A 15943-nucleotide genomic window follows, 5' to 3' on the forward strand; every position below is an offset into this window, starting at 1 on the left:
ACCTGAGGAAAACACTGGTGTGCTAAGATAAGAGGGATATTCAGGTAGTCACCCTGAATATATCCAACAACACCACAAAATTCCCAGGCTCCATTGAATGATGGAATGCAGGGTCCCTTTCCCGAACCGAGGAACCCTTAAGAATTTGTTGAAGGATTCGAGGTTGAGAATGTCCTGGTAAGCCCCATTGGGTGTCTGTACCAGAAAGAGGATGGAGTAATACCTCGTTCCCCTTTGGGGCAACGGAATAGGTACTATAACTCCTGCCTGGAGCATAGAGTGTAACACCCTCAAAAATTACAGGGCCTTGTCCTGAATTGACAGAAGACCTGTAACGAAAAACCGTCTGGGAGGCTTTTACCGGGAAGAGAGGACATACCTTCAAGAAAATACTTCTCTTACCCCAGTGTCCGTGGTGGTCAGACACCAGCACTGGGCGAACTGGAGAAGCCGGCCTCCAACTCTGGGGGCTCCCGAGAGGAGGCCCGTCCCGTGAGGCTGAAGGCTTATAGTCCAACTTGGGAGTAGGATGTCTTGTACTCTAAGCCTGTTCTTATGGCTGAGCAGATTTCCTGGCTACTGACTGTCTTGGAAAGCTGTATTTCAGACTTACCCTGGCCTCACAGGGCCGAAAAGACAAAGTCCCAGACCCTGATGGGACTGTAGCCGATGGCAGAAACGCAGACGTAGCTGCTGCCTGCAGGGCCACAATTGTGTCCAGACGAGGGCCAAACAGGACTTGTCCCGTTAAAGGCAAAGCATTCCAAATGGAATCTGCGTCCGCTATCCAAGAGCGCAACCACAGGGAGCGGCAAGCCGCTACTGCTGCCGAGGAGATTCTGGAAAGGAGTAGGCTATATGTAAGACCATCTCATTATGAACGTGGCAAAGTCTCTGAGAATTTGCCACTATCCACCTGCTCTGCTGGAGAGTCAGTGTGCAGAGATCCAGTTACCTACTCAGTGTTCCATGGCTCTGGCCCCCCAGCACACGGCCATAGCCGGCCTGGAAGCCCCTCCAGCAAGGGAATATTGGATTTTAGATATATTTGCACCTTGCAATCTGGAACCTCTTTCAAAGAGGACCTGGAGGGCATGGGCCACGTAACACTCCTCACTAGGCGTGTAACATGAGAATCTACCCGTAAAGGTAACTCCCATTTGGAAATGTAATTATCCGCAAAAAGGGTATGCAAAAGGTCAACCGTTTTTGAGGCTAGAACCGCTTACCCGGAATTTCCACGCCTCCTCTAAATGATCCACCTGACCAGATAGAGGAATTACAGTGGCAACACCCTTATCCTTAAAGAAGGCATATTTGGATTTAGCCACGGGGGATATGTAATAACCAAAGCCGCACGGACTGCCCGTAGAAGGCCAGGTATATAGACTTTAGACCCAGACTACGCCTCCTTTGCACTAAGGGGCTTGTGTCTGAAAAAGTCAATAATGTCACCGTCATCAGACGTCATGTCTTTACCCGTCTGAGACCCGAAAGGCCGTTTAGAAGGCCGAAATGGTGACTCCCCCTGTAAAACGTCCATCAGGTGCTATACCATTTGGACAATAAATTCACCCACACAGGCTCCTGCGAGACCTGGGGGGGCGAAAAGCAGGATACACTGGGGTACCATCAACTGTCCTGCATGTGATGAGACCACCACAGGCTGCGATAACCCCTATGGGGAAACGCAGGGAGCATTGCCCACAAAGGCTGTAAGCATCTTAGCCAGCCGAGGGCGGTCCCTTTTTGTGCAGGCACAGTGACAGAAATGGGGCATGATATATAATACAACATGCCCTCCATAAACCCTCAGCGTCTACATATCCCTCCGCTAACTGCACATGATATCAGTACATTATAGCTGGAAGAGGATATCCTCGTTCACTTTCCGACATGAGGATTGTGAACGGAGCGTATGTGACCTCCCACACAGAAAAACCACGTTTACTGTGAGGTAATAAACACCCTGCGACACCGCACCGCAAGGGCTGTAGCAGAAGAACAGGGATAGGAAAAGGCTGACAGTCAGAAATGAAAGTACAGGCAAACAGCGCTAGCATTTAAGTCACATACAATGCACAGATAACATCCTGCATTACAAGCACTGCGATCAACTACACAGACCAGAGCCTGGTAGGAAACAGTGCTGCATACACTGACCTTAATTGAAGGAGAGGTATGCGGGGGACCCGGACCGCAATGGCATCTGTATCAGCTTCCAGCAGCGTTTGCCATCCCCAGCACATGTAGTGAGAAAATGGCCACCGAGGAGCAGAGAGGAGGCGGGCCCGGGGGAGGAGCGCTGACACAGCCCGCTCAGACCGCTGTGGCATGGCACTGTGCAGCGGGGGAGACGCCGGCTGTGAGACAGGGAAGGCGTTCTCCCCTGGCGTGCTATTAACCCCTGGGACGCCGCGCTGTACCGCACATGCTGCGGCCTGCTGTCCCTGGTGGTCTAGTGGAAGGCGCAGGATCAGTACCTGGCCCCACGCGCAGCCGGTCCCCAGGGAGCCCCCTGCCTGGGGACCAAACAGGACTGTGTTACCGGCGGGTGCCCACCGCGGGACCCCGCCGCTTACCTTGTTCCCCGTGCATCCGGCCACAGTCCAGGTAGCCGGGGATCACCGCTAGCTGTGACCCCAGCTACCTACCAGCATCCCCGGATCGGTACCGGCGTTCTGGTACCGGCGGGGTGTAGGAGTGACAGCATGGACGTCAATACTGACTGTCCTATGCTGGAGCACTCTAGTTGTGCAGCCACAGCTGCGAAGAAATATTCAGGGGCCTTAAAAAGACCCCCCTCTGTACGGTGCGACTGGTCCGGCCAGGCACCTACGAAAACTGAGTGGCCTGAGGCTCGGGGGCGGGGTATAGGTGAGGGACCCCAGTGCATCCTGGGAGGCTGAAAATTTAACTCTGTGGTGCCTGGATGTCTGCCGCCATCGCCTATACCCCAAGGTATCCTGTGGATACCCTATGGACCCTGAAGTAGAAATATGTGTACTGTGCTAGAAGGTATCACTACATACATGTTTGGTTTAAGCATATTTCCATTCTATCCCATGCAATAATGGAGAATTTAAGAAATAATTTATATTTTTTTATGCCTATTTGTAACTAAACCATGCTGATTCTTAGGTTTTATATATAGTCCTGTTAGTGCACATATGTGTCTGTGTTCAGTTCTCTTTCAGTCTCCATTAAGCAAACTAAATCTAAACATACCCTTACCTTGGACCAGTGGAAGTGCAAGGTGCAACAAAATCTGCATATGGACGTATGCGCATGCATTTTGTGTACTGTAGTAAAACAGATGTAGGTCCAACTCTGCATGAGGCCCTATATGTGCTAGACTAGTGTTTCCCAACTGAGGTCCTCTGAAATCCCTAACCATGGAAATATTTTCTAGATCTCCCAGTGTGTACACAGGTATAGCCTTTACTGGCTGACACTTTTTAAAAGATCTATATAGGTGGGGCTAATTATTTGACTTGTGATACTGAGGACTGGAGTTGGGAAACACTGTACCAGACATTCTGTCAGAGCTGAATTAAGTCCCTGTGGGGCTCGGGGCACTTAATATTGGGACCCCTATGGTCTAGAATAAAGAGTAAATCATGTAATAAAATAATCATTTCTCAAGGTCATCTGGAATATGTCACACAAGGTAACTGTCAAACATCTAGAGTGTATTATTTGCAACGCAGTCCAAAATCCATTCAAAGTAGGCCAACACAGTACTTCAACTGCATATCTGTAGCCTGGGTCGCCAAGTAACATATCAAGCACTGGTACTTTGGAGACATGGCCACAGCGTGCCCTGTAGTGTCTATGTAGCATCTCTGGAAGAGATGTGGCTACACCTCCATGACATCCTCACCCCCTTCTGTATGAAACAACTCCTGAATCCTACTGTATATTTAATCAGGGCAGTGTAGAGTGCATGTCTGATGCAAATCACCCACCAGGCATCCTAGGTAGGTGATCTAATTGGTGATTCTGTGTCCAAGCTGACTTATCGTTGCTGGCAGACAATCACAAATTGACAGTGCTCCAACTGTCGTGCAATGACAGAGTGAGTGTAACACGCCAGACCAGGTGGGTCATCCAGATGGACAATAGTCCGCATTAATATTGTCCCATAAACTCAATCCAATGGCCGTGAGAGAATACAGAGCACAGTGCAATGGAAACAGCACCTGTACCTTCAACGCATTTCTCCGTATACCACGGCTTTTTCAAGAAGCAGGTTGCACCGTGCTCTGTATTCTCTCACCGCCATTTATGGGACTATATTAATGCGGACTATTGTCCATCTGGATGACCCGCCTGGCCTGGCGTGTTACACTCACTCTGTCATTGCACGACAGTTGGAGCACTGTCAATTTGTGCTTGTCGGCCAGCCACGATAAGTCAGCTTGTGAGCGAGGTTCCCTAACAGCGTGATTACCTGTCGGATTTTCTCTGCCGCCAGCTTCAACACTGCAGGTCTGTTGCCTGATGATACAAACAGCTTCTTACATAACCACAGGGTGTGAGTTCACTTCTCCCCAGTAAGGCTGTGTGGCAGCGCAAATAACTTGGTGAGGCTCCCGCTTGCCGCCGACCAATACGCTACAAGCCTGACATCTAAGGACAGTGAGTATAAACGAGGACATTAGATATTTTTGTGATAACACTACCTCAGCATTTAAATAAAGCGGACAAGAGTCCAGAGACTTAATTGAGCGCATCAGCACAAGCAACATTATATCTCTATAAGGGCTCTCTTTACTACAATCCGCATTGGTAATGCAGATTGTAGTGTGATACTACCGCGTAAACTCACATTGTGAATTCAGGCAATATCACAGGGATTTACTACAAATCCCTTGCAGGGACAGAACTTGCGAGAAAGCTCTGTCCCTGCGAATCCCCTCCGCACACTAGTCACGTTATTTTCGCAAAAAAATAACGTGACAAGTGCCCCGTGCATGCGCCGACCGGCCGCCGCTGCTACGCCCCCGGCGCTAAGCCCCATCACCATTGCCAAGTCCCGCCCCCTACGATCTATGCGAACCCAACTATCCTCTGTAGAAAGTAGTCATCATCAACACTCATTTGTACCAGCCCTATCTTTGATGCAAAGCTCAGAATGAAGCCGGATGGATCTCTGCATATGCTCATCTCTGGGTAGCCCTCAATTCCATCAACACGCCCACCCCAAACTTATCCTACATGCGAATAACCCATTACCACCCAGTTACAGCCACTAAGTCACAAGTGGTGGTATGACTCTGAATCACTGGTAATTCCTCTAAGTTGTGTGTGCAGGCCCCAACACACATGCAGTATGCTAAAAATAGAAGAGAAAAACGGGATCTGTATGCTGACAGAATTGTATACAACTATATTCGGTAAGTCAGGTTTATTTTATTTCTTGACTATTATCAATTTTGAAATGCCTCGCCCAGGTGCCAGATTATATATATTGCAATACTTTCTACGCTTTACCTGACTGATGTGACACTTATTATTTTGAGCGTGTGACAATCAGGAGCAATAGGATGGCACGTGATTTTTTTGAGTGTAAAATTTTGAAACAAATTCAAGTTTGTGTCATAATATTTTTTGTGGCTAATTGAACATGCCCCTTACCGTAACCATTTAGACATGTAGTAGGCAATAGGTGGCAACAATTCCTCATAGCTTTTCTAACGTTAATATCTTTTCTACCAGAACTGAATGGTGATGTGTTCCCATTAGGATCATGGACTGACGTCTTAGTGAATGTGTTGTCTGCTGTTACCATGGCATATAAGAAATATATTTCCTGTATTTCTAAATAAATTTTTTAGAACTAATACCCCATAACTTGACCTAACCACTTCATTCCACAATCTCACAGGTCCCCTCCTTGAAAGTTTTGGCCATGTTCACAGTCAATTAAGCCACCTGACCTTGACCACCAGCAATTCAAGGGGAACTGGTTAAGGGCCTTTACAGTTGTCAGCTTCTAAGCTCAAATAAGGTCCGATTCAGAGTTGTACGTCAGCCACAGTTAAACTTGCATTTACGTGCATAGATCTAAATGCAGACATTCACCCCTATGCCAGCCCTATGCCTGGTGCAAGAGCTCTGTCTGATATCAGAAGCAGGGGCAGTTTAACAAGGAAAGGGAACTTGTGTGCAGCCTCCATGCGAGCCCCCTCCTCTCCAGCAGCGTTGTAGACTCTGGCTTTGTGCCAGTATCTACTCCGGGTCCGCAGGCCTCCAAGAACATGGCACCCACTCTATGTTCCCAGAGACTTCTCTAATGCAAATGCGCAAATCACCGGGAAAATGGCTACAATGCTTCGGAGAGTATAATTATACGGGTGCAGGGAGTGCGGTGTGGGCTCCCCCTGGGCCTGTGTGCACTGCACACTCTGCATCCATTATAGATACGCCATTGATAAGGTTCCACCTACACACCCACGACACAACCTCATTCAATACCCAGTCACCACCCAGATCCACATATTCAGCTGCAGGTAGAGTTATTACAGAGACGTACAACTCAAAATCGCCCATGGTTGCTTGGCTATGGAGCATGCACAGGGTGGACTTGCGTACAGCTCTGAATTTGCCCATAGTTACAGCTTTCTTCATATAAACAAATGGAATATGTTATGTTCTGTAATACTACATGATTAGTCACGTTTTCTGTAGTACTCTATGATTACATGCATTCCTTTCTAAATTAACTGAAAACTACAATTCTAAGGGCAGCAACTACAGTATCCTTAGCCCAGTGAAATTCAGAACAGAATAAAGACTTGCTTTCCTCTAATCTATTCCAGGTGCTATTTGTGACTGGTGTACTATACATAGCAGCACATCATAATGTCCTGAGAAGGTTATTAATATTTTTGAAGGTGACATGTCAGAAACAAAAGGTTGTCTTATATACCCTGATTGGTACATAGCACATCATTAACTTGAAAGGCAAAGACACCATTATCATGTCTTGTCAGCATTGTATCAATGCATTTGTATATTTCTGTTTCCCAATGGCAATCCAGCGTATCTTACTCTCTCCCAGATGTTCCCAAACGCGGTCCTCAAGGCTCCCCAACAGTTCAGGGTTTAGAGATATCCATGTTTGTGCACAGGTGTTAAATCAAATTGATTGAGGTACTAATTAGGTCACCTGTGCTCAACCATGGACATCTCTAAAACCTGAACTGTTGGGGAGCCTTGAGGACCACGTTTGGGAACCTCTACTCTATACTGAAATGTCAGCTTGACATGCTAGTTTTCTATTTATTTTTATATCGTTTTATAGATTTTGTACCGTTAAAAGTTTTATTACTGACTGAGAAAGTACAAAAAATAACATCACCGCATGATCATTGTGTAACGCAACAAAATGCTTTAGTTCTTCCTTTTTTATGGCTGCAGTGGTAAAAATTCTGATAAAGGCCCTTTAACAAGATTCTCCTAACATTCAGAGAGAGGAGTGTACCTGGCACAGCAGCTCTGCATGATATATCTTCAGCACATCTGTTCACGTGAGCTTCACATCTGCTGTGGTGGTGAGCAAACAGCATAGAATATCAAACAGCAGCCAAGCGGATCACTGTGATAGCTTTAGAACTTCATGCCCCAGGAACAGTCTCTGTTTTGTTCTCCTCCACGGCGATGTATACATTAAGTTGTATGAGTTGGTTTGTTTTATATTTGGAACATTATGTAATCCATTTCTTCCTGTCTTCTCCTTAAGAAGGCTGAGAGTATTCATGTTTACAGATTTTGGACTCGTTGACGCAGCGTGTTAACAATTTTACTGTACTAGTTTTGCATTCCAAATAATATGTTCCATATTTTCTACTCCTCATGTTCAAAACAGTTTTTCTTACAGACGTCTGCTTTGGAGAGTAATCTAAATTCGCCTTCCAAAGAGATAAAGGCAGTTATTACAATCTTTTACATTTCTGACACCATGTGGTTAGACCGTGTAACTGTAGAATTGGTATAATGGAGAATACTGTAGAATGTTACTGGTAAAATTATTTATTTGTGTATATATGCCAGTGTATGAATGAAAGTCTGTATTAGTATTGTTTTGTGTATTAATATGTGCATAATTCCTGTTACTAAGTGTGTGTATGTATGTAGTATGTATATGCTGTGCTTGTGTATGCAAGTATGCCCTAAAATGCAGTGATAGACAACCTGATAGACTTCTAGGGCCTCTAACCTTCACAAGGGCCGCACATTTCCTTTAATCACAGATATAAGTTAAAACAATAAATGTAATAAAAGAAACAGACATCAGCAATAACATATCAGCGGGCGGTTTGCAGTAGGTATGCTGAAGTTCACTATGTTGACATTCATAATTTCAGAATGTCGAAAGTTATGATGTTGACATCTAAACTGTTGACATATGGAATATGTTGACATGTCCAGGGGCGGATTGGGAAATAAAAGTGACCCTGGAAAAATGTCTAGAAGCGGCCTCATGTGGGCGGCGCAAAATCAACTGTAGGTGAAACCGACACCAAAGTAGGCAGGATTACTACTTCAAAAAGCTCAGCCCCTCACAGTACAGCCCTCCTCATCAAAGCCTCTCACAGCACAGCTCCCCCCTCATCACAGCCCCAAACATCAGTCCCCCGGATAGCACAGTCCCCCGGATAGGCACAGCCCCCCTATACAGCACAGCCCCCTCACAGCACAGTCCCTCTCATCTCAGTGCCCTTGTACAGTACAGCCCCCCTCATTTAAGCCCCTCACAGCACAGACTCCTCTCCACACAACGTAGCCATCTCAGCACACCCCCTCACAGCATCAGAGAGTATAGGTCGTCTCATCATAGCTCCTCACAGCACAGGCCCCCTCATCACAGCCCTTCACACCACAGCCCATAACACAGCCCCCTTCATCACAGCCCCTCACTGCACAGCACCCCTCAGCACAGCCCCTCACAGCCCTCATTCACAACACAACCCCTCCCCTCTCCCCGCAAGCACCTGCTGCTGGCTCCTGCACAGTGAGGGACTGGTGGCAGCAGCAGGGGACTGGTGGCAGCAGCGGGGGACAGGTGGTGGCAGCGGGGGATTGGCGGCCTGGCCACTGGGGGAGCAGTGCTTCACCTACCTTTCCTACAGGACACGGACCCGCTCTGCCACCTCCGGATTTGGCGCGCCGCCTCAGGCTCTTCTCGCAATATAGGTTGACCGCTCTATTACTATAGCTTCGAAAGGCAGCCAGCAGGCAGTACAGAAGGCCTGCAGACCTGAAGTAGATGCTGACACAAAGCCAGAGTCTACAATGCTGCTGGAGAGGAGGGGGCTCTCACGGAGGCTGCACACAAGCTCCCTTCCTCTCTTAAACTGCCCCTGCTTCTGGTATCAGACAGATCTCTTGCACCAGGCATAGGGGCGAATGTCTGCATTTTTAGATCCATGCATATAAATGCGAGTTTAATTGTGGCTGACGTACAACTCTGAATCGGACCTTATTTGAGCTTAGAAGCTGACAATTGCAAAGGCCCTTGCACACAGGCCACTGGGCATACTTGCCTACTTTTGAGAAAGCTTTTCACGGAGTTTGGGAAAGCACCAAGCTAAATCCGACCACTATGGGCGCAATCAGCACAAAATCTGCAACAATTGAATAGCGCACTGCGATCTCCCGTCACTTTAGACGGGAGATCGGGTGCGCTATAACAATTGAATACCGTACTTTGAGAGAGCATACCTGTGAGTATATAGATACTGTTCATGGTTGGAAACCTCATTGACAAGGGCTCTCCATTTAAAAAAAAGTGGGTTTCTGAACCGAACCAAGGCCCTCATTCAGAGGCGGTCGGAGGATGCAAGCGGTCGCTCAGAAACTGGGCGGCCACTTGCATCCTGACCGGCGCCTCTGTTTTGGTCGTTAGGCTGTGGGTTAACACCCACAGCTCTAACGACCGCTAGGGTGATGGTCGCGATGGTCATTGACCATTGCGACCATCGGGGCTTACGATGAGTCCCTAGGGTAGGGTCTCACTTGTCGTAAGCCCCGGAGAGCTTCTGGCTCTGTCAGAGCCGGAAGCTCTCCACTGATATCACTAGTGATGTCAGTGGGGCCTCCCCCAAACGACAGGCGTTCCCATGGGAACGCCTCCGTTTGGGCTGCCACCCCCCGGCCCGCCTTCCAAACGGGGCGAGCTGTCAATCAACATCGACAGCTCGCCCCCTTTGGAAAGAGACCCACTACGACCGGCGCTGTCGGTCGTAGCAGGTCTCACGCATTCGCACGAAGGAGCCGGCTCCCTCGTGCGCATGCGCACTAGACAAACATCGAGGCGGCCGTGAGGTCGCAGACCGTACGGCCGCCTCTGAATAAAGCCCCAAGTCCTGGCAATAATGACTTTAGCAAGGATGGAGAGACCTAGGTGTATATCGATTTTGATTTATTTAAACTAACAGACAAATTATTATTTTTTCTTTAAGTATTAGTAAATGTGTGATTTAGCCCCAGAAACACAGAAATCTTAGAATGATTAACACCGACCTTTAGTTAATATACCCCCAAGAGTATATTTGTGGAGTATTTTGTTATATTGTTCCTCCAAGCCAAGGCCAAATAAACAGATATTAGGATCTAACGAGGGGAGCTTAGGATCAATTACCTGATTATCAGCCCAGACACAAGACAAAAAATCAAAGATACCAGGATAATCCAATAGAAGGTGCCAAAACCCAGAGTTCAAGGCCCCAAGTTTAGAACGACTAAGGTAGAATGTAAACCCATTTGGAATAAGTATAGGGGAGTACGATACACCCTATGCAGGATATAATACTGTATTTGCTGGTATCGAACACAAGGGCTAGTGTCTTTAATTGAGCCAAGGACATGCTTGCAATCTTCATCAGACAGGTGACCCAAAACCACCTCCCTCTTTAATTATAAACTGAGGAGTACAGTACATCTGGTAAGTAGCAGGTATTAAATTCAGAGTATACAAAAGAGACTTGGACTTTAGAGGGGAATGTGAAAGGGGCAAGTAGCCGCTCATGAACTGAGCACAGACAGCATGGCGAAGCTGTAGGTATCTATAAAGGCAATGTGCAGGAGGCCATATTCAGCTTGTAGCTGTGCAAACGATTTAAAAATAGTAATACCATATAGGTAAAGCTGTCCCACAGAGGAGATGCCATATAATAGCCAGATAGGATCATTGCTAAGTGTGCCCAGCTCCATAAGTCCATATAGGCACTATTAAACCATAAAGGAACATCACTCCTCACATATAGTACAGAAGTACATACGAAAACAGTCTGATGGAACAATGGAGCCAAACCAGTACATGTATATGTAGTAAAAATTGTAATGAAGTAAGTGGGGACCCTGTCTGCTCAGTCAAGAAGCCTGTGTAGTGTAGTGTCTCTCTGAGGTGACAACCAACACACTAAGCGGTAATTTTACTATTTGGTCGATTTGGTGGTTTTCTGAGATTTCGGTGAGATTTTGCTAATCAGATATTTACTAAAGGGCAATTCGATGGCAAATCACAGGTGAAACATGACTTAACACACCAATATGGTTCAATACACCATCAGGCCAAACATCATAACATTTACATGGACACAAATACAAATCACGGATGTATTAGAAGAATTGTGTTTGACAAATTGATCAAAATCACACCTGAGCCTGGTCTGGTACTGTAAAATTGGTGGAAAAACAAGCGTGGGGTCCTCCCTATTTTCCAGTAACCAGTAGCGAGTTGAACCAGCCAGGGGGCTTACACTATAGCAGGGAGACACACAGCATTGGGTCCCCCTGCCATAAAGTAAATCCAGCTTCAAACTGGTCAGCCTAAGGCTGGAAATCCTCAGAAAGTGGGGACCCAAAAAAGTAGGACACTCTCAGCCATTCTGTGGATGCTGCCATAGAAATCGTCCGCTGATTGGCTGAGAGTGTCCAACTCTTAGCCAATCAGCACTTAACCATTATCACCACTGTCAGCGGCATCATGCTTTGATGTGTCAGCAGAGTCTATTGTAAACGGGACAAATTGACTGATCTCACACATGACAGAAATCGCTGAGTATCACCATTAACTGTAAATACAGTCAGATACGCTGATTAGTAAATTTGGGGTTTGATTGTAAAATGTTCCAGCAATGTCCAGAGATTATGTTTAGAAGTTAAAAACAAATTCTTATTAAATTCACCCCTATGTGATTCAAATAGTATATACGAAGATTGAGAAGAGCCAAGCCCCCAGAGGCCTTAAGGTGCGTATCCACTAGGCCATTAAAATGAGCGAATTGAACGACAACGACATTGTTATTGTTAAGTGTAGGCACTATACAGGATGAGGAACGACTGTACGGTTACAATGTTGTAATTGTACTGTCGCTCCTCTATCGGCAAGTGGATACGCACCTTTGGAGTAATCCGTACCCCTCAGTATCACACTCTATTGCCTTATTTAGAACATAAAATGCTAGTGATGAATACCAATGGCTAACATGATAAGTATATATATAAATAATCCTCCCGGGTGGCACTCCCAGTAAGTGTACAACTTCCAAAATACAAACAGCAGAGCGGCAGCACTCCAGTACTCCAGTATAAACAGCACACAGAGGCAGGTATATATATATATATATATATATAAATATATATATATATATATATATGCAATAAAGCATTGAAACGTGTGCTGTTTATACTGGAGTGCTGCCGCTCTGTTGGTGCAGATTTCATCTAAATCAATGGTCAACTTTGCATTCAAAACAAGTCTGGTACACAGGTTGTAGTGTAAACAGTAGTCTAATACTGTGCACAAAAACTTGTTCGGGGCTGCTGGTGTGGTGTCCAACATCTATTTGTAAAGAAAAAGGGGGTTGGCGGTAATACCCAGCACTCTATGAAGTTATGTAATGATGTTTGAGAATAGTGTGATAAGATTGTGAGGTGATTATGTAGAGTGAGTATGAATGCTAAGTGGGAGAGATTGGATGTGAGGATAATGAAAGTAGTTCAACACACAGACAATGTTCCAATAATGCATTTATTGGATGGTAAGAAACAACAAATTAAAAATGACATAATCAGTAATAGAATCTTATGTATTTCGTTGTGAGACTGTTTAAAAGAATTGTCCTTTATACACTATAGGCTGGTTGGCATATTGGTTAATTAGTTAGGTTATAACTGAGCTCATCACACTGTTGTTCTGTTGTGCTGGAGTCTATTGATAGGCTAACAATCTATATACCTATATAAAATGAAATGTCCTGACTGAAACAAGAAAATTGGGGAGAATATGCCTTCTATGACATAGGTACCCACTAAGAAGGGATGTTTTGAAATCGACTCCTAAAGGTGCATACACACTAGACGATATGCTCCCTGAGCGATATCGTCTAGTGTGTCCCCGGCAGGCTGTGCTCAATGTCGTTCATGACATTGAGCACAGCCGCTGAACAATATCATTAGCGATATCGTTCAGCGCCGGGCTCTCTCACCCATTCCCTGACATGCAGCAACCTGACGAGGTCGTCAGGTTGGCCTGCATGTCAGCCCGATGAACGAGGATGACGAACGACCCGCGGGAACGCGCGTCGTCATCGTTCATCTTTTTTGTGTTAAAAATGGACGATAAAGTGGACGACTGAACGATAACGATATCGTTATCATTCAGTCGTCCACTTTAATCGCCCAGTGTGTACGCACCATTAGAGGGTGAAAAGGGCTAAAATGTTTCCTCCCCCTGTGCAATGTCCTGACTGTCTCATCATGGCTGCAGCACAGTTCAATATTCAAACACCAACTGTCATCCCAAGTGCTGCCAAACATCACTGGCAGTAGGTGTGTCTCCCCTACTTGAATAGTGAGGGAAGGGAATGTGTTACTACACAGATGAGGTAGGGGAATGTTTTACTATAGATGAGGTAAGGGAATGAGTTACTCCACAGGTATGGGAGGGGAATCTGTTTCTACACAGGTGAGGGAGGGGATGTCAAATGTGTTACTATAGTGTAAGGGAAGAGAATGGGTTACAACACGGGCAAGGGAGGAGAATGTGTTACTACAGGGGTGAGCAGGGATAATGTGTTACTCCAGAGGTGAGGGAGGAGAATAAGTTACTACAGGTGTGAGGGAGGGATTGTATTTCTACACAGGTGAGAGAGGGGAATGTCAAATGTGAGGGAGGGGATGCATTACTATAGAGGTGAAGGATTAATGTGTTACTGGAGTGGTAAGATGGAAATGGAAATAGTAAATATTTAAGGTCTTCCCGGGTGAAACAGGGTTTATCAGCTAGTGAACTTATAAATCCGATGGTAAGCGGGAGAATCATAAAATAAAATGTAAATTAAATGTGATCAACAGTAAATCTTAGTCTGGTACATGGTACTTCTGCAGAGCAGTGATCATGAGAAAGCCATGGTCTGTTACACTGTAATTCAGCAGAGCGGTAGTCAGGAGCATGCTATGGCCTTGTACATGGTAAATCAGCAGAGCAGTAGTCAGGAGCATGCCATGGTCTGGTACATGGTAATACAGCAGAGCAGTAGTAAGGAGCAAGACATGGAATGGTACACGGTATTTCAGCAGAGAGGTAGTCAGGAGCATGCCATGGTCTGGTACATGGTAATACAGCAGAGCGGTAGTAAGGAGAAAGCCATGGCCTTGTACATGGTAAATCAGCAGAGCAGTAGTCAAGAGCATGCCATGGTCTGGTACATGGTAATACAGCAGAGCAGTAGTAAGGAGCAAGACATGGAATGGTACACGGTATTTCAGCAGAGAGGTAGTCAGGAGCATGCCAAGTTCTTGTACACGGTTATTTAACAGAGTGGTAGTCAGCGGGCCCTTTTATACAATCCAAAACCCGCGAGAATCCGATAGTGGGATGAGGACGTTTTTCCTCGTCTTGGGATCCAATTCAGGTGGGAAAACCCGAGCCGGCTTAGATCCGACTCAGATCTGCAAATTCGGGTGGGTACGGATCTCTGATATCTGAACCCGCTCATCTCTATTAATAATGCAAATGTATGTTTGTTTGTGTCCGTAACACAGAGTCTGTCAGGCACAGCCAAAGTTGCGTATATGGCAATGAAGAGGGCCGTTTAACTTCTTTGTTCATATTTGACAGCTTAATCAATAATATCCACCAATTACATTCATGTTATGGTGTAAAACATGAACAAGGTGAAGATTAATTGTAAGGTTATATAAGCAGGGCCTTCTCTATATTCTCATGTCAGCTTCTATGTCAACCTCATATTTCATTGTGCTGTATGATTTGATTTTTGTATGATTTGTTATACCAACTGTATGGCGCAGCAGAGATTTGTGGTGCTTTATAAATAAACAATGAAGATGATGAGTTGTATAGTATACTGACTATTCAGCTATTTAAGAGTTCTAATTACACTCTATCATACTTGCCGACATTCTGGCTGCCCCCTCAGCACAGTGAGGGGGAATGGTGCTGCATAAGTGGGCATGGCGGGGACATGACGCGGCATTAGGGCCGGAGCGGGGGCGTGACCACACAATTGCGTCATCACTCATACCCCATACTTGCCTACACTCCTAGAAGTCGTGGAAGACTCGCGGTTTTTCGGGTAGCCCCCCACAACCCCGAAAGTGTAGGCAGATCTCCCGCATCCTGCCCACTTCCCAATGAAGTGGGCAGGATGGGGAGATTTTCCTAAGAAATGTACAGGTCTGTCGGGAGGGGGCTGGGCTAAAATGATGCAAATCGTGACATTTAGCCCCCTCCTTGCGGACCCGTGAATTTCGGTATTTTCCTGTGGTAGGGCGGGGCCTAATGATGTCTACAGTCCAGCTCCGCCGCCAAAGATGTTTGCAGAATCTCCTCTCCAAGCTGCTATTGGGGAGGAGTTCTGCAAAGTTGGCAAATATGCCATACACCCATAGAGGTGTGGGTGGGGTTCCA

General features: G+C 46.1%; 1 protein-coding gene across 3 annotated transcripts in view; it reads right to left on the reverse strand.

The window, feature by feature from the left end:
* PHACTR1 (phosphatase and actin regulator 1) overlaps nucleotides 1-15943 on the reverse strand; it is a 378024-nt gene that overhangs the window by 189987 nt on the left and 172094 nt on the right. Inside the window, exon 1 of one of the 3 annotated variants that reach the window (XM_088471647.1) lies at nucleotides 4454-4475. The exons of the other annotated variants lie outside the window; for them this stretch is intronic. The gene's annotated coding sequence lies outside the window, so the exon portion shown is untranslated. Of the gene's footprint in view, nucleotides 1-4453; nucleotides 4476-15943 lie in introns of those variants that run through there. 3 annotated transcript variants of the gene reach the window in all.

This window comes from Taudactylus pleione, unplaced genomic scaffold (assembly GCF_031769625.1).
Source record: "Taudactylus pleione unplaced genomic scaffold, aTauple2 ptg000116l, whole genome shotgun sequence".
Classification (NCBI taxonomy): domain Eukaryota; kingdom Metazoa; phylum Chordata; class Amphibia; order Anura; family Myobatrachidae; genus Taudactylus; species Taudactylus pleione.